The sequence below is a fragment of the Aquarana catesbeiana genome, linkage group LG06, assembly GCF_042186555.1.
Source record: "Aquarana catesbeiana isolate 2022-GZ linkage group LG06, ASM4218655v1, whole genome shotgun sequence".
Taxonomy (NCBI): domain Eukaryota; kingdom Metazoa; phylum Chordata; class Amphibia; order Anura; family Ranidae; genus Aquarana; species Aquarana catesbeiana.
This window is the reverse complement of record NC_133329.1, coordinates 316,183,560-316,208,890: the sequence shown is the minus strand read 5'-3', so window position 1 is coordinate 316,208,890 and position 25,331 is coordinate 316,183,560. Positions and strand designations below refer to the sequence as shown.

Sequence of the window (25,331 nt, the reverse complement as noted above, 5' to 3'; positions counted from 1 at the left end):
GCTTATGGATAAGCCCATCCTCTCACTCAAAAGGGTGAGGTCACTGCAGTCTTATTAAGAATGTGCTTTAATGGTGATACAGAAAGCATAGGGAGTGCTGTTGACAAACTGCATAAGGAGATTAGTGTGGGGCACGTAGATATTGTCAGGTCTATTAAAACAGATGTAAACCCTTGCTGAATATCATATAGTTAGCAAAATTCTGTGTATCTTAGAGAATGGGGGGTGGAATGAGGAAAGGGTTTTTACCTTTTTACATCCATAATGCTGCTGAAATCTTCCAGTCTATCTGCAGCATGCCCCTGTCTACTTGCACTACAATAATAACAGACTGCATGTGTTTTTTCACTGGGCATATTCCATAATTGTTGCTTTCCATAACTGGTTTCTTTACAGACCCTCTTTTTAAATAGTGACAACAGTGAAATATGTCTGGGCAAAGTGCATTGGCACAGCAGCTAATATTTAACTTTACAAGAGCATATGACAGAGAGATTTACAGGCAGAGGATAGATGCAGAGCATTGTAATCTTGTAACACAAGCGTTCAAACAAGGACCTTTATATACAGTAAGTATCACCAGCTGTTGTTTTCATGAAGACTAGCAATTAAAATCATGTTAAAGCTTTTATGAGATTTTAGTGGTTGAGTTTACATCTGCTTTAACAAATAATGTATGGGTTCTTTGAATTCCAGTGCTGGGGTCATTTCCTTTCAATGTCAACATTTTAGATACTTTTTACATTTTTTTTTCTGTTTTTCCCTTCTTTTAGATTTTAACGTTTAGCTTGGGGTGATTGGAACCCATCAAGCAATTGCTGTTGATGGTCTGTGCAAGGGCTGCCTTTTTTCAAAACACCTCACTTAACCTTTGCGTAGCGCTACCCCCACAGGAGCCGCTGGTGACTGAAGTATCTCACACCCTGCACAGCCAGGCACCAGGAACTTTCCACAGCACACAGGAGTCAAGAAGCAGTCCTTGCAGCTCTGTTTTTGTATTTTATTAGTATTTTATTAGGGGTATTGAACTTTTATAGGGATTAGGGTATTATGGGATACCCACTTGATCAAAGTAGCAGAACTCTTCAGGGACACAACTATATACCGTCTGTATATACACTTTCCTTCTACCTCCAGGACCAGCTGGCACTGTATGGATGGTACAGTATGACAGGAGCGCAATTAGACCAGTAGCAAATGCCCTTTACAGGCAGGGACCGCGGGCCCCTTTGGTAGTGTAGCAAAAAGTCCTAGTGCCCAGCTGTCCTCCTCCCATGGCTACTGATCCCAGTACCAACCCTTTAGGCACTGTCAGCCCACCTGGGTGCCGCTGCCCCTTTTACTAGCCCTCCTGGCTAAGACTTCACAGTTCTCCCAGACTGACTCTGCATCCATTCCAGACTGCTTGCACCCAGTCCTCTCAGGTATTCCTTTCAGTCCTCTTGACTGTAACATTAACCAGCCCACCTGGCTGTCTTCCTCCCTGGAGATTTGCTCCCATGCCTCTGGTCAGGACACCTCTGTGTGTCATAAAGAAGGTCCCTTCTGTACCGGAGCCCAGGCCCGAGGTAACCCCCCCCTCCAGACTTTGGGGCCACCAACAGTCTAACACTCTATCTCCAGCTTCCACCCAAACTCCACTACCCCAGCTGGGCTGACCCTGAGTATTTGAGGGGGACTGCCCCCTGCCAACCCATCTGTTGGGGATTGGTCAGGGCCCTCAGAATACTCTAGGCAGCTCCTTCTCACCACTACTCACATTCTTCTGGAATCCTCTGCAAGTTTCCAGAAGTAGGGGAAGATCTCAGAGATGCTGCATGTGAGTCATCCAGCCCTCCTTGAGTCACTCAAACCCTGATCCAGAAAAACACACAGGCTTTGCAGCCAAGCCTGAACGATTTACCTACTCTAACAAAAATCTACATCTAGCACACTAGAGGGTGTTACATTAGAAAAAATATTAAAACACTGTGCACTCAAAACACTGCACACCCTCACCCCAGGTGCACCGCAACCCCCTGCCATATCCCCATATGCCTCATATTTTAAAATACTAGGGATATGCTCCTTAGATGTTGCTTGCTATGAATGGGTCAGCTCCAGGACAGTATATAAATATCACCAGGTAGAATAGACTAACGTGAGACACAAAATATACCAGCAACAGGGCAGTTATGTAAGCAGACTGAAGAGGGAAAAGGCTTAGACATAAGGCAGATGTTTAATTACACTAAAAAAAAAAGTGTCCCAATTCAGAGAAAGTTGACCAGCAGCAATATGGCAATTTAATGAATTAAGGTAGAATATTCCAAACTGTGCAGACACAAACATTGCAAGCGTGGTTTTTACAATTAAAAATACAGTGTAGTATGTGAAATACACTTGTGAAAAAATTAAGCAGAGACGAAAAAATATATAAGTTGCTTAAATAGGCCAAAACGTGTAAACACAAGGCAGGTATTTTGGTCAGCATTTCTATGCTCCAGGTCTGCCAGTCTGAGTTTGTCCAGGGCCTGCAACCTGGGAGCCAATCAGCAGCAATGTTCATCAGTTCTTGCCAGATGCACTAGTGAATATCAGGGGACTCCTTAGGCTCGGCGCCTCAGGTCTTGGCAACTGGCACCACATTTTTAAGATTATAAGCACAGGCCACATGTAGAGACACAGGGCAGTGAGAATAGGGCCAAATGTTATTACACAAGGCACACGGAGTTCCTTTCTAAAAAAACTAAATATAATAGATTTTTTTGGCAAAGGGAAGGAGGGGGAGGGAAATGAGGAGAGGTGTCAGGAGGTGGGAGTATTGGCAACAGTGGCAGGGACAGAGAACAACAGGAAACTTGGTCTTTTCTTAGTTAAATGTATTGTAAAAATAAAATTAATAGTAAAATCTGTAGTAGGTTTTTGGTAGTCCTCTGTAATCCAGGCCTGACTCATTTTATAAAAGGCAGTTTCCCAATCACAAACCTTACCAGAAAAAAAACAAAATACAGAAATAATTGTAAATAATGAAAAAGAAATAAAGAAACTCTTTGTGCGACATCCCTCCCTTTCACTTGAGGCTACAGATGATGCAGTGGTTGCAGTAGGAGAATATTTTGGAGGAGAAGAGATACAGAAAGTGAGGAAGGAGAAGGAGGAGGGGTGCAGGCCTTTTGCTGCTAAAGTGTCCACTTCAGGTGCTGCTCCCACTGAGCCATGTGGTTCAGAGTAATGTGTCGGCTCTTACATGTGATACCCAAATAGCTGGTACTCTACCATAGCTAATACACTATAGGCAAAGGCTGCAGACCACAATAGTGATTCTGGCAGCAGACAGATTTTAAAGGGCCCACACTGCAGAGCTTTGTGGCCCAGTTCTTGGGATAGCAGTGACTAGTACCAGTGGGGCAGCAATGCCAGATGGATTAGGATGGCTACTCTCTCTCATCCTCTAAAAGCTGTCCCTGCCCCTGGACAAAATCCTTGCTGTTGTCCTAACTCTTTCACAGAACTTTTCTCTTTCCCAAGCAGTGGCAACCATAGACAGTGTGCCACTTCATCATCCACGCCCTCCTCATCACTGGAGCCCACTTTACAGGAAGCTCCAGCTGCTGGAATATTACCGCCTCTTGCTGCTTCCTGCCTGATGTCCCCTGACAGTTGAGTGGCTGAACCCTCCTGTCCATCTATGGTCATGGTGCTGTTTTTCTCATCCTAAATATCTGAATGGAGAAATGCTTGCACATGACCAAGATCATCCTCCTGCAGCAATCAGTAATCAAATAATTCAGTCAACTCCTCAAAACCAGTTTGTGGGGCTATGGCAGGATTAAAAGAATCTAGGAGGAAAAGGCCCCATTAGCAACCCTTGCTTTGCATCTGGGATGAGAAAGAAGAGAAAGGCTGTGTCAGACACTTCATTACCTCCACCATCTATGGCAGTTATGGCAGTAGGGGATATATACAGTCATATGAAAAAGTAAGTACACTCTATGGAAATGGTAGACTTGTTCTACATATTTGAACAGGCAGATATTAGATCTTGATTATAAAAAGTGAAGAGGGCGCTATAAAATATTACGTGATGGTCTAGGCGTGTTTAAACCAGTAAAGATAGCATTCAATGGTGAGCTAGAAATGCATTAAACTAAATACAATTAAAATACATTCATGTGATATAAACTTGTGCTCATAACATTGTATTCGCCAATTTAGTCAAAAGAAATTATATATAAATAGTGCCAAACAAAATTAAATTAGTGATCCAAGAGAATCTTCTGTGCTGATAGTCTTCCAAAAAAATAGTGAGTAATTCTTCACCACAAACTGTATAAACACCCCACGTGTTCTGAATAAATATTCTGCTTACCAGAAGGTAAGCAGTCCAACGCGTCCAACCTCCAGCCATGGAGGTTGGACGCGAGGCACCATTCAGCACAGACAAGCAAGCAGCCCCAGTGCCGAGTTAAGGCACTCACACATGTAAGCGGCCATTCGGCTCTTGTATTTTTTACTATATTTTAAATAAATATGATTGCGCTATGGGTTTCCACTATTTTTCTTACATATCCCATGTATAATCTCTGCAGAGGAAGAGTTCCATACGTCTCCAGTTTACACCATTGTAGCAGGCATTATCCTGCCAAAGCTTCCTATGACTAACTTTTTAATTAAAGGAGTCAAATCCTTCTGGCAAGCAGAATATTTATTCAGAGCACGTGGGGCGTTTATACAGTTTGTGGTGAAGGATTACTCACTATTAGGGATGGGTGAATGGTTCGGCCCGAGCATAAGTTCGGGCTAAACTTTGGTTGCTCGGATGTTCTACGAACACCGAACAATATGCGGTGTTCGGGGCAAATTCGAAAGCCGTCGAAACACCGTTAAAGTCTATTGGACAGTAACATGAAAAATCAAAAGTGTTCATTTTAAAGGCTTATATGCAAGTTATTGTCATAAAAAATGTTTGGGGACCCGGGTCCTGCCCCAGGGGACATGTATCAATGAAAACATTTTTTTTTTAAAACGTCCGTTTTTTCGGCAGTAGTGATTTTTTTAATGCTTAAAGTGAAACAATAAAAATGAAATGTTCCTTTAAATATTGTGCCTGGGGAGTGTCTATAGTATGCCTGTAAAGTGGCACATTTTTCCCGTGTTTAGAACAATACCACAGCAAAATGACATTTCTAAAGGAAAAATTGTCATTTAAAACTGATCGCGGCTGTAATGAATTGTCGGGTCTCGGCAATATAGATAAAACTCATTGAAAAAAAGAGCATGGGATCCCCCCAGTCCTTTACCAGGCCCTTTGGGTCTGGTATGAATATTAATGGGAACCCCGAACCAAAATTTAAAAAAAATTGCGTGGGGGTCCCCCTAAAATCCATACCAGGTCCTTCGGGTCTGATATGGATTTTAAGGGGAACTCTGCGCCAAAATTTTTAAAAAATGGCATAGGAGCCCCCCAAAATCCATACCAGACCCTTATCTGATCATGCAACCTGGCAGGCCGCAGGAAAAGAGGGGGGATGAGAGAGCGCTCCCCCTCCTGAACCGCACCAGACCACATGCCCTCTACATGGGTAGGGTGCTTTATATAAGAACTGTCACAAGTGAAGAAGCTTCACACGGCGGGAGCCTCCCATGGAAGAAGAATGGTCTCTGATTTTTTTTCTTTTTCGGTCGGTGATAGAAGAAGATGAATGGACATTAAGGGACATTTATATTTTTTTATTTTTTAATAAAGGACTTGTCCCAAGCTGTTTCTTGTCTTTTTTAACATTTTGACACTTTTTTTGTGAAATGGTAGGGGTACATGTACCCCGTTACCATTTCACACGGGGGGGGGGGAGGCCGGAATCTGGGGGTCCCCTTGTTAAAGGGGGCTTCCAGATTCCGATAAGCCCCCTGCCCGCAGACCCCAACAACCACCGGGCAAGGGTTGTGGGGATGAGGCCCTTGTCCCCATCAACATTGGGACAAGGTGCTTTGGGAGGCTACCCCAAAGCACCCTCCTCATGTTGAGGGCATGTGGCCTGGTACGGTTCATGAGGGGGGGTGCTCTCTCATCCCCCCTCTTTTCCTGCGGCCTGCCAGGTTGTGTGCTTGGATAAGGGTCTGGTATGGATTTTGTGAGGGACCCCTACGCCATTTTTTTTTTTTACATTTTGGTGCAGGGTTCCCCTTAAAATCCATACCAGATCTGAAGGGTCTGGTATGGATTTTGGGGGGGACCCCTAGGTCATTTTTTTTTAAATTTGGTGCAGGGTTCCCCTTAATTTCCATATCAGACCCGAAGGGCCTGGTATGGATTTTAGGGGGACCCCCACGCATTTTTTAAAAATTTTGGTTTGGGGTTCTCCTTAATATTCATACCAGACCCAAAGGGCCTTGTAATTGACTGGGGGGATCCCATGCTCTTTTTTCAATGAGTTTGATCTATATTGCCGAGACCTGACAATTCATTACAGCCGCGATCAGTTTTAAATGACAATTTTTCCATGCTGTTCTAAACATGGGAAAAATGCGCCACTTTACAGGCATACTATAGACACCCCCCAGGCACGATATTTAAAGGAATATTTCATTTTTATTGTTTCACTGTAAGCATTAAAAAAATCACTGCTCCTGAAAAAAACGGCCGTTTAAAAAAAAAAAAATTGCATTGATACATGTCCCCTGGGGCAGGACCCGGGTCCCCAAACACTTTTTATGACAATAACTTGCATATAAGCCTTTAAAATGAGCCCTTTTGATTATTCATGTTCGTGTCCCATTAACTTTAACAATGTTTGTGTGTTCTGCCAAATTTTTTGCCTGTTTGGTATGTTCTGGTGCGAACCGAACCGGGGGGTGTTCGGCTCATCCCTACTCACTATTTTTCTGGAAGAGTATCAGCACAGAAGATTCTCCTGGATCTTCTGTGGCTCCGGTGTAGAAGAGAGTCAGTCTGGGAGAACTGTGGGGTCTAAGCGTGTTTAAACCAGTAAATATAGCATCCAATGGTGAGCTAGAAATGCATTAAACTAAATACAATTAAAATACATTCATGTGATATAAACATGTGCTCATAACAATATATTGGCTAATTTAGTCAAAAGAAATTATATATAAATAGTGCCAAACAAAATTAATTTAGTGATCCAAGAGAATCTTCTGTGCTGATAGTCTTCCAAAAAAATAGTGAGTAATTCTTCACCACAAACTGTATAAACACCCCACGTGTTCTGAATAAATATTCTGCTTACCAGAAGGTAAGCAGTCCAACGCGTCCAACCTCCAGCCATGGAGGTTGGACGCGAGGCACCATTCAGCACAGACAAGCAAGCAGCCCCAGTGCCGAGTTAAGGCACTCACACATGTAAGCGGCCATTCGGCTCTTGTATTTTTTACTATATTTTAAATAAATATGATTGCGCTATGGGTTTCCACTATTTTTCTTACATATCCCATGTATAATCTCTGCAGAGGAAGAGTTCCATACATCTCCAGTTTACACCATTGTAGCAGGCATTATCCTGCCAAAGCTTCCTATGACTAACTTTTTAATTAAAGGAGTCAAATCCTTCTGGCAAGCAGAATATTTATTCAGAGCACGTGGGGCGTTTATACAGTTTGTGGTGAAGGATTACTCACTATTAGGGATGGGTGAATGGTTCGGCCCGAGCATAAGTTCGGGCCAAACTTTGGTTGCTCGGATGTTCTGCGAACACCGAACAATATGCGGTGTTCGGGGCAAATTCGAAAGCCGCCGAAACACCGTTAAAGTCTATTGGACAGTAACATGAAAAATCAAAAGTGTTCATTTTAAAGGCTTATATGCAAGTTATTGTCATAAAAAATGTTTGGGGACCCGGGTCCTGCCCCAGGGGACATGTATCAATGAAAACATTTTTTTTTTAAAACGTCCATTTTTTCGGCAGTAGTGATTTTTTTAATGCTTAAAGTGAAACAATAAAAATGAAATATTCCTTTAAATATTGTGCCTGGGGAGTGTCTAGAGTATGCCTTTAAAGTGGCACATTTTTCCCATGTTTAGAACAATACCACAGCAAAATGACATTTCTAAAGGATAAATTGTCATTTAAAACTGATCGCGGCTGTAATGAATTGTCGGGTCTCGGCAATATAGATAAAACTCATTGAAAAAAAGAGCATGGGATCCCCCCAGTCCTTTACCAGGCCCTTTGGGTCTGGTATGAATATTAATGGGAACCCCGAACCAAAATTTTAAAAAAATTGCGTGGGGGGTCCCCCTAAAATCCATACCAGGTCCTTCGGGTCTGATATGGATTTTAAGGGGAACTCTGCGCCAAAATTTTTAAAAAATGGCATAGGAGTCCCCCCAAAATCCATACCAGACCCTTATCTGATCATGCAACCTGGCAGGCCGCAGGAAAAGAGGGGGGATGAGAGAGCGCTCCCCCTCCTGAACCGCACCAGACCACATGCCCTCTACATGGGTAGGGTGCTTTATATAAGAACTGTCACAAGTGAAGAAGCTTCACACGGCGGGAGCCTCCCATGGAAGAAGAATGGTCTCTGATTTTTTTTCTTTTTCGGTCGGTGATAGAAGAAGATGAATGGACATTGTGGGACATTTATATTTTTTTATTTTTTAATAAAGGACTTGTCCCAAGCTGTTTCTTGTCTTTTTTAACATTTTGACACTTTTTTTGTGAAATGGTAGGGGTACATGTACCCCGTTACCATTTCACACGGGGGGGGGGAGGCCGGAATCTGGGGGTCCCCTTGTTAAAGGGGGCTTCCAGATTCCGATAAGCCCCCTGCCCGCAGACCCCAACAACCACCGGGCAAGGGTTGTGGGGATGAGGCCCTTGTCCCCATCAACATTGGGACAAGGTGCTTTGGGAGGCTACCCCAAAGCACCCTCCTCATGTTGAGGGCATGTGGCCTGGTACGGTTCATGAGGGGGGGTGCTCTCTCATCCCCCCTCTTTTCCTGCGGCCTGCCAGGTTGTGTGCTTGGATAAGGGTCTGGTATGGATTTTGTGAGGGACCCCTACGCCATTTTTTTTTTTTACATTTTGGTGCAGGGTTCCCCTTAAAATCCATACCAGATCTGAAGGGTCTGGTATGGATTTTGGGGGGGACCCCTAGGTCATTTTTTTTTAAATTTGGTGCAGGGTTCCCCTTAATTTCCATATCAGACCCGAAGGGCCTGGTATGGATTTTAGGGGGACCCCCACGCATTTTTTAAAAATTTTGGTTTGGGGTTCTCCTTAATATTCATACCAGACCCAAAGGGCCTTGTAATTGACTGGGGGGATCCCATGCTCTTTTTTCAATGAGTTTGATCTATATTGCCGAGACCTGACAATTCATTACAGCCGCGATCAGTTTTAAATGACAATTTTTCCATGCTGTTCTAAACATGGGAAAAATGCGCCACTTTACAGGCATACTATAGACACCCCCCAGGCACGATATTTAAAGGAATATTTCATTTTTATTGTTTCACTGTAAGCATTAAAAAAATCACTGCTCCTGAAAAAAACGGCCGTTTAAAAAAAAAAAAATTGCATTGATACATGTCCCCTGGGGCAGGACCCGGGTCCCCAAACACTTTTTATGACAATAACTTGCATATAAGCCTTTAAAATGAGCCCTTTTGATTATTCATGTTCGTGTCCCATTAACTTTAACAATGTTTGTGTGTTCTGCCAAATTTTTTGCCTGTTTGGTATGTTCTGGTGCGAACCGAACCGGGGGGTGTTCGGCTCATCCCTACTCACTATTTTTCTGGAAGAGTATCAGCACAGAAGATTCTCCTGGATCTTCTGTGGCTCCGGTGTAGAAGAGAGTCAGTCTGGGAGAACTGTGGGGTCTAAGCGTGTTTAAACCAGTAAATATAGCATCCAATGGTGAGCTAGAAATGCATTAAACTAAATACAATTAAAATACATTCATGTGATATAAACATGTGCTCATAACAATATATTGGCTAATTTAGTCAAAAGAAATTATATATAAATAGTGCCAAACAAAATTAATTTAGTGATCCAAGAGAATCTTCTGTGCTGATAGTCTTCCAAAAAAATAGTGAGTAATTCTTCACCACAAACTGTATAAACACCCCACGTGTTCTGAATAAATATTCTGCTTACCAGAAGGTAAGCAGTCCAACGCGTCCAACCTCCAGCCATGGAGGTTGGACGCGAGGCACCATTCAGCACAGACAAGCAAGCAGCCCCAGTGCCGAGTTAAGGCACTCACACATGTAAGCGGCCATTCGGCTCTTGTATTTTTTACTATATTTTAAATAAATATGATTGCGCTATGGGTTTCCACTATTTTTCTTACATATCCCATGTATAATCTCTGCAGAGGAAGAGTTCCATACATCTCCAGTTTACACCATTGTAGCAGGCATTATCCTGCCAAAGCTTCCTATGACTAACTTTTTAATTAAAGGAGTCAAATCCTTCTGGCAAGCAGAATATTTATTCAGAGCACGTGGGGCGTTTATACAGTTTGTGGTGAAGGATTACTCACTATTAGGGATGGGTGAATGGTTCGGCCCGAGCATAAGTTCGGGCCAAACTTTGGTTGCTCGGATGTTCTGCGAACACCGAACAATATGCGGTGTTCGGGGCAAATTCGAAAGCCGCCGAAACACCGTTAAAGTCTATTGGACAGTAACATGAAAAATCAAAAGTGTTCATTTTAAAGGCTTATATGCAAGTTATTGTCATAAAAAATGTTTGGGGACCCGGGTCCTGCCCCAGGGGACATGTATCAATGAAAACATTTTTTTTTTAAAACGTCCATTTTTTCGGCAGTAGTGATTTTTTTAATGCTTAAAGTGAAACAATAAAAATGAAATATTCCTTTAAATATTGTGCCTGGGGAGTGTCTATAGTATGCCTTTAAAGTGGCACATTTTTCCCATGTTTAGAACAATACCACAGCAAAATGACATTTCTAAAGGATAAATTGTCATTTAAAACTGATCGCGGCTGTAATGAATTGTCGGGTCTCGGCAATATAGATAAAACTCATTGAAAAAAAGAGCATGGGATCCCCCCAGTCCTTTACCAGGCCCTTTGGGTCTGGTATGAATATTAATGGGAACCCCGAACCAAAATTTTAAAAAAATTGCGTGGGGGGTCCCCCTAAAATCCATACCAGGTCCTTCGGGTCTGATATGGATTTTAAGGGGAACTCTGCGCCAAAATTTTTAAAAAATGGCATAGGAGTCCCCCCAAAATCCATACCAGACCCTTATCTGATCATGCAACCTGGCAGGCCGCAGGAAAAGAGGGGGGATGAGAGAGCGCTCCCCCTCCTGAACCGCACCAGACCACATGCCCTCTACATGGGTAGGGTGCTTTATATAAGAACTGTCACAAGTGAAGAAGCTTCACACGGCGGGAGCCTCCCATGGAAGAAGAATGGTCTCTGATTTTTTTTCTTTTTCGGTCGGTGATAGAAGAAGATGAATGGACATTGTGGGACATTTATATTTTTTTATTTTTTAATAAAGGACTTGTCCCAAGCTGTTTCTTGTCTTTTTTAACAGTTTGACACTTTTTTTGTGAAATGGTAGGGGTACATGTACCCCGTTACCATTTCACACGGGGGGGGAGGCCAGGATCTGGGAGTCCCCTTGTTAAAGGGGGCTTCCAGATTCCGATAAGCCCCCTGCCCGCAGACCCCAACAACCACCGGGCAAGGGTTGTGGGGATGAGGCCCTTGTCCCCATCAACATTGGGACAAGGTGCTTTGGGAGGCTACCCCAAAGCACCCTCCTCATGTTGAGGGCATGTGGCCTGGTACGGGTTATGAGGGGGGGGTGCTCTCTCATCCCCCCTCTTTTCCTGCGGCCTGCCAGGTTGTGTGCTTGGATAAGGGTCTGGTATGGATTTTGTGAGGGACCCCTACGCCATTTTTTTTTTTTACATTTTGGTGCAGGGTTCCCCTTAAAATCCATACCAGATCTGAAGGGTCTGGTATGGACTTTGGGGGGGACCCCTAGGTCATTTTTTTTTAAATTTGGTGCAGGGTTCCCCTTAATTTCCATATCAGACCCGAAGGGCCTGGTATGGATTTTAGGGGGACCCCCATGCATTTTTTTTAAATTTTGGTTTGGGGTTCTCCTTAATATTCATACCAGACCGAAAGGGCCTTGTAATTGACTGGGGGGATCCCATGCTCTTTTTTTCAATGAGTTTGATCTATATTGCCGAGACCCGACAATTCATTACAGCCGCGATCAGTTTTAAATGACAATTTTTCCATGCTGTTCTAAACACGGGAAAAATGCGCCACTTTACAGGCATACTATAGACACCCCCCAGGCACGATATTTAAAGGAGTATTTCATTTTTATTGTTTCACTGTAAGCGTTAAAAAAATCACTGCTCCCGAAAAAAACGGCCGTTTAAAAAAAAAAAAATTGCATTGATACATGTCCCCTGGGGCAGGACCCGGGTCCCCAAACACTTTTTATGACAATAACTTGCATATAAGCCTTTAAAATGAGCCCTTTTGATTATTCATGTTCGTGTCCCATTAACTTTAACAATGTTTGTGTGTTCTGCCAAATTTTTTGCCTGTTTGGTATGTTCTGGTGCGAACCGAACCGGGGGGTGTTCGGCTCATCCCTACTCACTATTTTTCTGGAAGAGTATCAGCACAGAAGATTCTCTTGGATCACTAAATTAATTTTGTTTGGGACTATCTATATATAATTTCTTTTGACTAAATTAGCCAATATATTGTTATGAGCACATGTTTATATCACATGAATGTATTTTAATTATATTTAGTTTAATGCATTTCTAGCTCACCATTGGATGCTATATTTACTGGTTTAAACACGCTTAGACCATCACGTAGTATTATATAGCGCCCTCTTCAGTTTTTATAATCACATTCTTGAGTATTACCAATACCCATTAAGGTGAGCAGCTTACTTGTTATTTTAGTGTTTTTTATAACAGGCACGGAATACAAACAATCTTTTTTAGACATTAGATCTTAAAGGAGAAGTATGGCCAAAGCTGACTTCACAGAGCCGGTCCTGGCTCTGAAAAGATCCTGACCATATGGTCGGTATCCCCCCAGATGCCTAAATCGACACCTGGCTCAGCCTGTCAGCGAGCCACTGAGAGCCTGAGCCAGCCAATCCCACCACCTCCACAGCCCAACGCTCCAGTGAGTGCTGGAGAGGAATGCAGAGAGTCACTGACTGATAGTCATGGCTCTCTACTTAGAGTGGAGGGGGAGAACTGAGCGATCAGTGGTCTTTGATCACTCAGTTCTCACTACATAGCCAGCGGGGGAAAGATGCAGCATCAGATCAATGCTGCATCCACCTAGGAGAGTAAAAATGTTTGTTTTTTTTCAAATCCTGAACTTCTCTTTTAATTCAAACAATGCCTACAGATAAAGGCGGTATACGGCAAATAAAACATAAGGAAACTTTACTTTTTCAATTATTTTTTAAACCAAAACATAAATAGATGTAATGGTGTTCTGTGGATAAAACAAATATACTTTAAGCCTCAGAAGCCGATATTATCCCTTTAGCAGAAATTACTTTTTGGGGCATTTTGCATAACTGCCCACCTGTCTTTGATATTGACATTGATATTTTTGACCACTTATCTATACAAAATTCCTTCAGTTGCAAGATGTTTGTTTTCTTGAATAAACCTCCCATTTTGAATTCCCCAACAACATTTCAATGGGATTCAAACCACTGCTTTTAGAAGGCCAGTGTATATCTCTCAATCTCTTCCTTTTGAGACATTCCTTTGATTTGTTAGTGTGCTTTGGATCGTTATTTTTTTGAAAGATATATTTTAAGTTAAACTTTTGGACAAATGGCATCACATTCTCATTTTGGTGAACACACTTTCAAATTATGCAGAATTCATAGTTGACTCAATGACTACAAGCTGTCCAGTCAGCAAATCAACCCCAAACCATAACATTTCCACCATCATGCTTCACAATTAGTATGAGGTTCTTCATCTGAAATTTTGTTTACTGTTACCAAGGCCAAGACACTCTATGTTTGATATATCAGTCTACAGTATATTAATCCAGAAGGCCTGGTCTTTCCAAATATGTTTCATATCAAACTGTAGTCTTGGTATAATGTTCTTTTTGAACAGTAAAAAAATGTTTTTCTTGACACACCACCCATGCAGGTTAAATTAGTTTGATCACTTTCTGAATGTAGATGTATGCACTGTGACCACAACTGTTGCAACAGTCATACGCAGATCCCTTAATTATATTTTGGGGTTCTTGAAGACTTCTTTTAGCATCAGTCAACTTTGGGAGGTCTGGGAGGTCCCAGATAAACTAGAAGCTGTTTGAAATTTATTCCACTTGTTGGTTATTTTTCTTACAATGGAACAGTTCATTTAAAATAATGTAGTGATTTTTTTCAGATCCCTTGAAAGACCTGGGCATCCACAACCTTATTTCTGCTTTAAGAGGCTGTTTGTTGCACCATGTCCTTTGAATACTGATTCTAAATGGGAGGAACTGGTTCATTACAATTACCTGGTGCACTTTTTGGGGATGACTAAAACAGGCTCTCAAATGGTTTTGCTCTCACCAAAACCCAAATTTCTACTGCAGGGGATGCCTAAACTTTTTCATTGGATCTTGGTGCAGACAGACATCTGGGAAAATCAGTACTCCAATCAACACAGAGGAAACTACATTTCTGCAGGGGTTCTGTACATCAACCGTGTAAGAAAGGCCTCCAGGTTGAATTTTACAGAAAATTACAGCGCTGCAGATTGAAAAGGAAAGGTAATTTTTATTAACATAAAATTACAATATGGCTTGTGTAGCAATTGTATATGTTGTATAAATATTTTTTATTTGCTATATTTTTTTCAGATAAGTGGAGTTACCTTTTAAATAAGACAGGCTATATCTGCATACGCTTTAAAGAAGTTCTAATCAGTGGCACCTAATAAGGAACATCTGATTCTAATTGTTTAGATTTGAAGTGATGGTAAATGTGGGGGTGTACCTAAAGCAGAACTAAAACCCTGCTGTAAAAAACACCAAGCAAGTTGGCTTTTATAGCAGAAGAAACAAGCATTGTCTCATGTACAATACAATGCCCCTACCTGTCTGCTCACTGTTTCCTCTGACACTATAAACTTAGTTGTACATGCGCAGCTCAGCTTACAGTGCCAGTACCCTAGACCAAAACCCCCAAAAATATGTTTTGGCTATTTATACACGTAAAGGTGATTTTCAGAACAGATGATATTATAAGTAAGTATTTCATAATGAGCCAGTATGAGATGCATACTAGCTCATTGTGCCTTTGTTTTGCAGGTTTTTGGTTCTTTTTTTTTTTTTGCGGAGGTTTACAACCTCTTTAAGTAATCTTTAACCACTTCCTGTCCAGCCTACTGTCAAATGAGGGCTGGGTGTGACCTTTGTCGTATGTCATATGACGTCCTCCCGAAACATGCCTCATGTGTGCCTCACGGGCCACGCTGTGTCGCGATCTGTCACCGGCTGTGTCCAGTGGATGACTGATCAGTGTACCAGCCTGCTGCCGGTACCATGTGATCAATATGAGCAATCACAGCAATTTACATGACAATTGTAAGCAATCAATGGCCCTGATTCATGTCATTCATTGTGTACGATTGTGTTGCTAGCAGTGATTGGCCAAATATATATATATATATATATATATATATATATAATTTTTTTTTTTTTTTTACATACTGTCACAAGTCAGTGTCCCTGATCACCGCCACACCAGTTACAGTATCTCACAAAAGTGAGTACACCCCTCACATTTTTGTAAATATTTTATTGTATCTTTTCATGTGACAACACTGAAGAAATGATCCTTTGCTACAATGTAAAGTGGTGAGTGTACAGCTTGTATACCAGTGTAAATTTGTTGTTCCCTCAAAATAACTCAACACACAGCCATTAATGTCTAAACCGCTGGCAACAAAAGTGAGTACACCCCTTAGTGAAAATGTCCAGATTGGGCCCAGTTAGCCATTTTCCCTCCCCGGTGTCATGTGACTCATTAGTGTTACAAGGTCTCAGGGGTGAATACGGAGCAGGTGTGTTAAATTTAGTGTTATCGCTCTCGCTATCTCATACTGGTCACTGGAAGTGCAACATGGCACCTCATGGCAAAGTATTCTCTGAGGATCTGAAAAAAAGATTTGTTGCTCTACATAAAGATGGCCTAGGCTATAAGAAGATTGCCCTGAAACTGAACTGCAGCACAGTGGCCAAGATGATACAGCGGTTTAACAGGACAGGTTCCACTCAGAACAGGCCTCACCATGGTCGACCAAAGAAGTTGAGTGCCCATGCTCAGCGTCATATCCAGAGGTTGTCTTTGGGAAATACACGTATGAGTGCTGCCAGCATTGCTGTAGAGGTTGAAGGTGAGGGGGGTCAGCCTGTCAGTGCTCAGACCATACGCCGCACACTGCATCAAATTGGTCTGCATGCCTGTCATCCCAGAAGGAAACCTCTTCTAAAGCTGATGCACAAGAAAGCCTTCAAACTGCTTGCTGAAGACAAGCAGACTAAGCACATGGATTACTGGAACCATGTCCTGTGGTCTGATGAGACCAAGATAAACTTATTTGGTTCAGATAGTGTCAAACGTGTGTGGTGGCAACCAGGTGAGGAGTACAAAGACAAGTGTGTCTTGCCTACAGTCAAGCATGGTGGTGGGAGTGTCATGGTCTGGGGCTGCATGAGTGCTGCCGCACTGGGGAGCTACAGTTCATTGAGGGAACCATGAATGACAATATGTACTGTGACATACTGAAGCAGAGCATGATCCCCTCCCTTCGGAGACTGGGCCACAGGGCAGTATTCCAACATTAAAACAAGTCCAAATACACCTCCAAGACGACCACTAACTTGCTAAAGAAGCTGAGGTTAAAGGTGATGGACTGGCCAAGCATGTCTCCAGACCTAAACCCTATTGAGCATCTGTGGGGCATCCTCAAATGGAGCACCATACCTGAACCCCCCTCCCCCCGTGTCACCACCATACCTGCACCCCCCTCCCCCCATGTCACCACCATACCTGCACCCCCCTCCCCCATGTCACCACCATACCTGCACCCCCCCTCCCCCCATGTCACCACCATACCTGCACCCCTCTGTGTCACCACCATACCTGCACCCCCCTCCCCCCATTTAACCACCATACCTGTCCACCACCATGCCTGCACCCCCTCCGGCCTAGTCACCACCATGCCTGCACCCCCCAGGTCACCATCATGCCTGCACCCCCAAATCACCACCATGCCTCCACCCTTCCCCAAGTCAGCCTGTAACACCCCACCATGCCTCCAAGCACACACCTCTCCCCCTTGTCACCACTCTTGAGGAGATGTAGCTAGACTACAGCCAACACTCCATCTGCAGCCAACATTCCGTTGGGGACACCTGATGTAAGAGGCACTCCGCTGGGGACACCTGATGTAAGAGGCACTCTGCTGGGGACACCGGACGTAAGAGGCACACCGCTGGGGACACCTGACATAAGAGGCACTCCGCTGGGAACACCTGGCGTAAGAGGCACTCCGCTGGGGACACCTGATGTAAGAGGTACTGTACTGGGGACACCTGATGTAAGAGGCACTGTACTGGGGACACCTGATGTAAGAGTTACTGTCCTAGTTACACCTGATGTAAGAGGCACTGTCCTGGGGACACCTGATGTAAGAGGCACTGTCCTGGGGACACCTGATGTAAGAGGTACTGTCCTGGGGACACCTGATGTAGGAGGTACTGTCCTGGGGATACCTGACGTAAGAGGTACTGTCCTGGGGACACCTGGCGTAAGAGGCACTGTACTGGGGATACCTGATGTAAGGAGGCACTCCGCTGGGAATGCCTGATGTAAGGAGGCACTCTACTGGGGGCACCTGATGTAAGAGGTACTGTACTGGGGACACCTGATGTAAGAGGCACTCCGCTGGGGACACCTGACGTAAGAGGCACTCCGCTGGGGACACTTGACGTAAGAGACACTCCGCTGGGAACACCTGACGTAAGAGGCACTCCGCTGGGGACACCTGATGTAAGAGGCACTGTCCTGGGGACACCTGATGTAAGAGGCACTGTCCCGGGGACACCTGATGTAAGAGGTACTGTCCTGGGGACACCTGATGTAAGAGGTACTGTCCTGGGGACACCTGGTGTAAGAGGTACTGTCCTGGGGATACCTGACGTAGGAGGTACTGTCCTGGGGACACCTGGCGTAAGAGGCACTGTACTGGGGATACCTAATGTAAGAGGCACTGTACTGGGGACACCTGATGTAAGGAGGCACTCCGCTGGGAATGCCTGATGTAAGGAGGCACTCTACTGGGGGCACCTGATGTAAGAGGTACTGTACTGGGGGCACCTGATGTAAGAGGTACTGTACTGGGGATACCTGATGTAAGAGGTACTGTCCTGGGGACACCTGATGTAAGGAGGCACTCCGCTGGGAATGCCTGATGGAAGGAGGCACTCTGCTGGGGGCACCTGATGTAAGGACAGACGCTGCGGGGGGCACCTGATGTAAGGATGGACTCTGTTGGGGGCACCTGATGGCATCTGGTGGCAGGTGACACGCTCAGGGGTCCCACTGATTCAGCATTATGGTGAGTTGAATGATTTCATTCTATATTACAATGTAATAATAGAAAAAATGCGCTTCAATCATCCTGACACCATAACAACCATGGTGCTGGGATGATTGAAGCGCTAATACCAGGTGTTTGTAGTATCTTTATCTGCTGATTGTTAAACTCTGGAATACACATTGCTATTGTGGTGTAGGATCTGGGTCTGCTGTCCCTCCATCCCTCTCCCTCTACCCCCCTTTCCCCCCCCTTCCCTCTCCATCCCTCATTCATCTCAGACTCTAACCACACCCCTTTTTGAGACACGCCCATTTAAGCCACGTCCACACTACACGTAAACCGCACCCATTTTGACGCATGCCCCACCCCCTTATTATAGTGTGACTCCGCCTACAGCCAAAAAAGTGTCCCGAAAATTTTTTTTACAATGTTGACAACTATGGAAGGTGCAATTCACCAAGCGAGCGTAGAAACAGTGCTGCCAGCAAGAGTTGCAGAGTGTCTTATTGCAATTCTAAGTAGTCCATTAAATTACTCTTCTCTTTTTGGTACTGACAGTTTAACGTATAAGGGTATATGTATAGGCGATTAGAGAAGGAAATAAATAGACACTAAAGAAAAGAAAATTGTGTGCCTGGTTGCTGCCCCCACATACCTTATGATATATTATTTGGCTGTACCTTCATAGGGTAAATTGGCGGTGTGGATGGTGTAACTCACATTCTGGTTATATTATTCACTGTAGCAACCTGTGTTTATGTTTGAGGGTGACTCCCTTGATACAATCACCAGGGTTGGCAATAATACCATAAAATGAAGAAGCATTATCATGTAAAATTTAATGACAGAATTCTTGACTTCTTGGCACCCAATAAAAGATAATTGGTTGTCAGAGATGGAAATCAAAGGCACTAACCTGCGAAATGTGATATTTGTCATGGCATATGATAGTAATTAATGAATACAAAATGAAGAACATCCTTGGTGTTTTTATCACTTCATGTAGTCAAGAAAGGTAATTACAGCCTTGATGATTGAATCAATGAATCAGTTTTTCCCTAGCTGTCATCCAGATCATGCCCTGACTGGTAACTTGGTAGATTATTCCAGAAGACCCAATTTATCAGGCTACAGTATATGTGGGTTCAAGTTGCCTTTTCAGTCTTCATCAATAATTGTTTTTTAACCACTTAAGGACTAGCCTCGTTTTGGATGTAGGCGACGTTCTGAAAGCCGACCGCCGAAAACTGGGATACCACGGTTATGGCAGCTAGCTGCTGCCATAACAACGATATCCGCCGGCAAACTTTGGACGTACATCAGCATGCGGTGGTCGGCAAGTGGTTAAGTTTAACCTTTACATGCTCTGTACTTCAGCCGCAAATTTTTTAAAGTAATAATCGGACCTGTTGTACACCATATTGTCAACTCTTCTGGGAAGGCTGTCCACAAGGTTTAGGAGTGTGTCTATGGGAATGTCTAGTCCAAATCATTTGGTGGGGGATTATGGTGTGATGTTGTTTTTCAGGGGTTGGGCTTGGCCCCTTAGTTCCAGTGAAGGGAGCTCTTAAGGCATCAGCATACCAAGACATTTTAGAAAATGTCATGCTTGTAACTTTGTAGGAACAGTTTGGGGATGGCCCCTTCCTGTTCCTACATGACTGCACACAAAGCAAGGTCAATAAAGACATGGATGAGCGAGTTTGGGGTGGAGGAACTTGACTGGCCTAAACTCAACCGATAAAATACCTTTAGGATGAATTAGAGCAGAGACTGTGAGCCAGGCCTTCTCGTCCAACATCGGTGCCTGACCTCACAAATTTGCTTCTGGAAGAATAGTCAAACATTCCCATAGACACACTCCTAAACCTTGTGGACGGCCTTTACCAGAAGAGTTGAAGCTGTTATAGCTGCAAAGGGTGGGCCAACTCAATATTAAACCCTACGGACTAAGACTGGGATGCCTTTCAATTTCATGTGCGTGTAAAGGCAGGCGTCCCATTACTTTTGATAATATAGTGTAGCAAATAAAATTTGAACATGAGCATCAACATGAGCAGTAGGGTTTTTTATGACAGGGTTGTTTATTTTTTTCAGTCTGGCAATGGTACCTCAATACACAAAGGCCTCATTCACATGGGCGTATCCATCTGTATACACGTGTGGAATGCACAGGTGTTCTGTGCAGGCAGCCTGTTCAAGTCAATGACAGGCAGTCGGCTGTATGGACCTGCAGATTGACAGAGAGAAGAGCTTGTAATTGTGTTGCTTCTCCTTTCACTGTCCAGTCACAGGGTGGGGAAAAGACCTGTCAGTGAAAGTTAAACTGCAGCAAGAAAAATCATCTCCCCTGCCCTGCTAGACAGGGTTGTACTGGTAGCAGAGCTGTGTAAACAGTCAAGAATCTGAATACATAGTAGCCTAAGTAGAAGTGAGAGGTATAGATTATAACTGGAGAGAAGCAGTGTGAGCAATGTGTCCGCTGATTCCATTGCCCTCTGTCTTGTGTGTGTAAGGCTTCATGTACATGGGATGTTGTTCAACCTCTCCTGAACGATTTAACTTGACAGCTAGAAACCAGCGTCTAAAAACGTCCGTTTAGTTGCGTTTGAAAAAATTGTTTTGATTTTTTTGGGGTTAAAATCAAAAATGTCTGTTAACACGGTAACTCGCGTTTAGCAGCGTTTACAAGCTGTTACAGGCATTTGGCATTTCAAATGCCTCTGAACATCCGTCTGAACCCATTTTTTTGCGTTCCAAAAAAAGCTTATAAACTCAACTGCCTAGAAATGACTATAAATGACCCTGTGTACATGTACTGATAAGATAACATAGAGGAGAGTTCAGGGGCAGCTGAAAAACTGCTCCTAAATGTCCGTTTACCAGCAGCAGTGTACACGAGGCCTTATTAGCAGTACAAACTAGCTTGTAAAGGAATAATCTTGTGAACACTGTTCTAATTTGAGAAGCTGCTGTATCTCATCTTATCCTCCTGTTGTGAGTATGACGTTGTTAATATGTTGTTAAGTAACAAGAGCTCCCCCCAATCCCCCTTACCTGTTCAACCCAATAGATAAAATATTTTAAAAAGTACAATATATATATTCACCAGTTTTCAAAAAAGTATTTTAAAATAAAGGAGGACCTGCTATCCTATAAAGAGAAAAAAGTTAAAGTAGAATTCCAGCTTTACTCACTCTTTAACTGTCCCCTCCTCCCTCCTAACACCTATGCTTACTAACCTGTGTAGGAAAGATGTACAGTCAGGTCCATAAATATTGGGACATCGACACAATTCTAATCTTTTTGGCTCTATACACCACCTCAATGGATTTGAAATGAAAGGAACAGGATGTGCCTTAACTGCAGACTGTAAGCTTTAATTTGAGGGTATTTACATCCAAATCAGGTGAACAGTGTAGGAATTACAACAGTTTGTATATGTGTCTCCCACTTTTTAAGGGACCAAAAGTAATGGGACAGATTAACAATCATTCATGAAACTTTCACTTTTTAATACTTGGTTGCAAATCCTTTGCAGTCAATTACAACATGAAGTCTGGAACGCATAGACATCACCAGACACTGGGTTTCATCCCTGGTGATGCTCTGCCAGGCCTCTACTGCAACTGTCTTCAGTTCCTGCTTGTTCTTGGGGCATTTTCCCTTCGGTTTTGTCTTCAGCAAGTGAAATGCATGCTCAATCGGATTCAGGTCAGGTGATTGACTTGGCCATTGCATAACATTCCACTTCTTTCCCTTAAAAAACTCTTTGGTTGCTTTGGGTCATTGTCCATCTGCACTGTGAAGCGCCGTCCAATGAGTTCTGAAGCATTTTGCTGAATATGAGCAGATAATATTGCCTGAAACACTTCAGAATTCATCCTGCTGCTTTTGTCAGCAGTCACATCATCAATAAATACAAGAGAACCAGTTCCATTGGCAGCCATACATGCACACGCCATGATACTACCACCACCATGCTTCACTGATGAGGTGGTATGCTTTGGATCATGAGAAGTTCCTTTCCTTCTCCATACTCTTCTCTTCCCATCACTCTGGTACAAGTTGATCTTGGTCTCATCTGTCCATAGGATGTTGTTCCAGAACTGTGAAGGCTTTTTTAGATGTTGTTTGGCAAACTCTAATCTGGCATTCCTGTTTTTGAGGCTCACCAATGGTTTACATCTTGTGGTGAACCCTCTGTATTCACTCTGGTGAAGTCTTGTCTTGATTGTTGACTTTGACACACATACACCTACCTCCTGGAGAGTGTTATTGATCTGGCCAACAGTTGTGAAGGGTGTTTTCTTCACCAGGGAAAGAATTCTTCGGTCATCCACCACAGTTGTTTTCCGTGGTCTTCCAGGTCTTTTTGGTGTTGCTGAGCTCACCAGTGCGTTCTTTCTTTTTAAGAATGTTCCAAACAGTTGATTTGGCCACACCTAATGTTTTTGCTATCTCTCTGATGGTTTTTTTTTTTTTTTTTCAGCCTAATGATGGCTTGCTTCACTGATAGTGACAGCTCTTTGGATCTCATATTGAGAGTTGACAGCAACAGATTCCAAATGCAAATAGCACACTTGAAATGAACTCTGGACCTTTTATCTGCTCCTTGTCAATGGGATAATGAGGGAATAACACACACCTGGTCATGAAACAGCTGAGCAGCCAATTGTCCCATTACTTTTGGTCCCTTAAAAAGTGGGATGCACATATACAAACTGTTTTAATTCCTACACCGTTCACCTGATTTGGATGTAAATACCCTCAAATTAAAGCTCAAAGTCTGCAGTTAAAGCACATCTTGTTTGTTTCATTTCAAATCCATTGTGGGGGTGTATAGAGCCAAGAAGATTAGAATTGTGTCAATGTCCCAATATTTATGGACCTGACTGTATATACCTATCTACTTTCAGGCTGTTCCGGTCCGGCCATGTGCTTCCACTCCCTTGTGTCAGCCAGTGTGGCTGCAGGGGGGAGGAGGGAACACTGACAATAGAAGGGCTATTGAAGCCTATGGGTGATCTCACCATTCCAGACTTTACTTGCCTTTGTCAAATCACTCTCTCTTCTCTCCCCAGCAGCTGCCACTGATTGACACAAGGGAAATCACGTGAACAGACCGGAGCAGGTTGAAAATAGGTAAAAGGTAAGTTTGGGTTCAGCTGGAATTCCACTTTAAGAAACCAATGTAGTTTGGGGGATCGGCGTTGGGCGTTTTTTCTTCCAGAGGGTGTATTTAAGTTGGTTTTTCTCAGCCTCTCAGGTGGCTTGGTGTCTTGTAATTTTTGCAAAGGTAAGATAGGTTTAATTTTGGTCCTTAGACTGCTTGTTGTTCATTGCCTCAGTGGCCTCTTACTATGACACCCTCTGCCCCTAAGATCCATAAGGCTAGTAGCCATTATTAGCCGGTGTTTGGCATCATATTGATTGAATGGGCTGGTGATTATTGGACTCCTGGTAAGCCCCCCATTCTCTTTTCTTCTCTCCCCTTCCTCTCCTTACCCCTCTCCCCCATTCCCCCCTTTTATTTCACATGTGGGGCTCAGAGACATTCTAGTTATTAGTATTACTATGTATCTCCTGTTTGCTTACTGCTATTGCTATCATCTTGCATTACTCCCACTCCTGCCCCCAGAGTGCTTTTGATATATGCATTTAGCCACATTTTTGGTTGGTGCCTGGACTTTTGTGACTCGGTGTAAGTGTTATGGTTATGGTTTAAATAGGTACTATGAATGTATATTTTGTTGTCTTGTTATATATTTTTGTTTATTGATTTGTTTGTATTACATTTTTAGTCCCCTTTACCTCCTGAAGAAGCGGGTTGTTCCCACGAAACATGTCAAGGAACTAAGCAACTGTCTGCCCACGATGGACACCCATCTAGTAATAGTGAACCTCATATACAATTTATTGTTAATTATGAGTTGGTGTCATGAGAGGCTTTCAAGGGAGGTCCGTTAAATATACTGGGTGTCATGATGCTGTTTCAAAAATTATGTTTTTTTGTATTTTGTTATAAATAAATTTGCTATCTTTTATACATTGTTGTGTTGGCACCTCAAAAGTCCATCTTTTTTCTTTTTCTAATTAGGAAACCAACGTAGTCCCACGTCTTCATTTGTCTTGTGTCTGGGCTTTTGTTATATTAAAAGCCTCATCAATGGATACCACAGTTTTCCAAAGTAATGCTGGTATTGACAGATACAGATTATTAAATGACACATTAGAATAATTTATAGTTCTAATGAATGTATACAATGATGTTGCTAGTTATATTATGTAGTCATGGTCACAGATGTATTATCCTGGAAGATGAGACAACATTATGATAATATGACATGATTACATATCACAGACATGATTGAATGGTAATGGGGTTTTAGTATCATTCATTATTTTCAATTGTAATATAGCATCTTATTATCACATAATTTACATACCTTTATGGTTATATTGAATGTATTAGATGACGTTACAGATGGCATTGTAATATGCGTATAGCAAAACTACTATAAGCCCCAGTAGCTCAGCAGAATATTTATTGCTCAGTCTCTGATAGACTAATGAAGATACATTGCCCACTTGCTAGAACATTGGGGGGGGAAAGTATATTGAGCAGTCCATAGAAAGCCAATGGAATTATTACCTGGTCCTAGATGGCCAATTTTCTTCCCTGGCCAAACTGAGCAAGATGTGTTACCAACTCCAT

General features: G+C 43.0%; 1 long non-coding RNA gene across 1 annotated transcript; it reads left to right on the top strand.

The window, feature by feature from the left end:
* Positions 1-475: 475 nt before the first annotated feature.
* LOC141147777 (uncharacterized) lies at positions 476-24,734 on the top strand. The gene is made up of 4 exons (XR_012245134.1): positions 476-569; positions 14,601-14,777; positions 23,698-23,765; positions 24,418-24,734. It is a non-coding gene; the product is annotated as an uncharacterized lncRNA (long non-coding RNA).
* Positions 24,735-25,331: the final 597 nt, after the last annotated feature.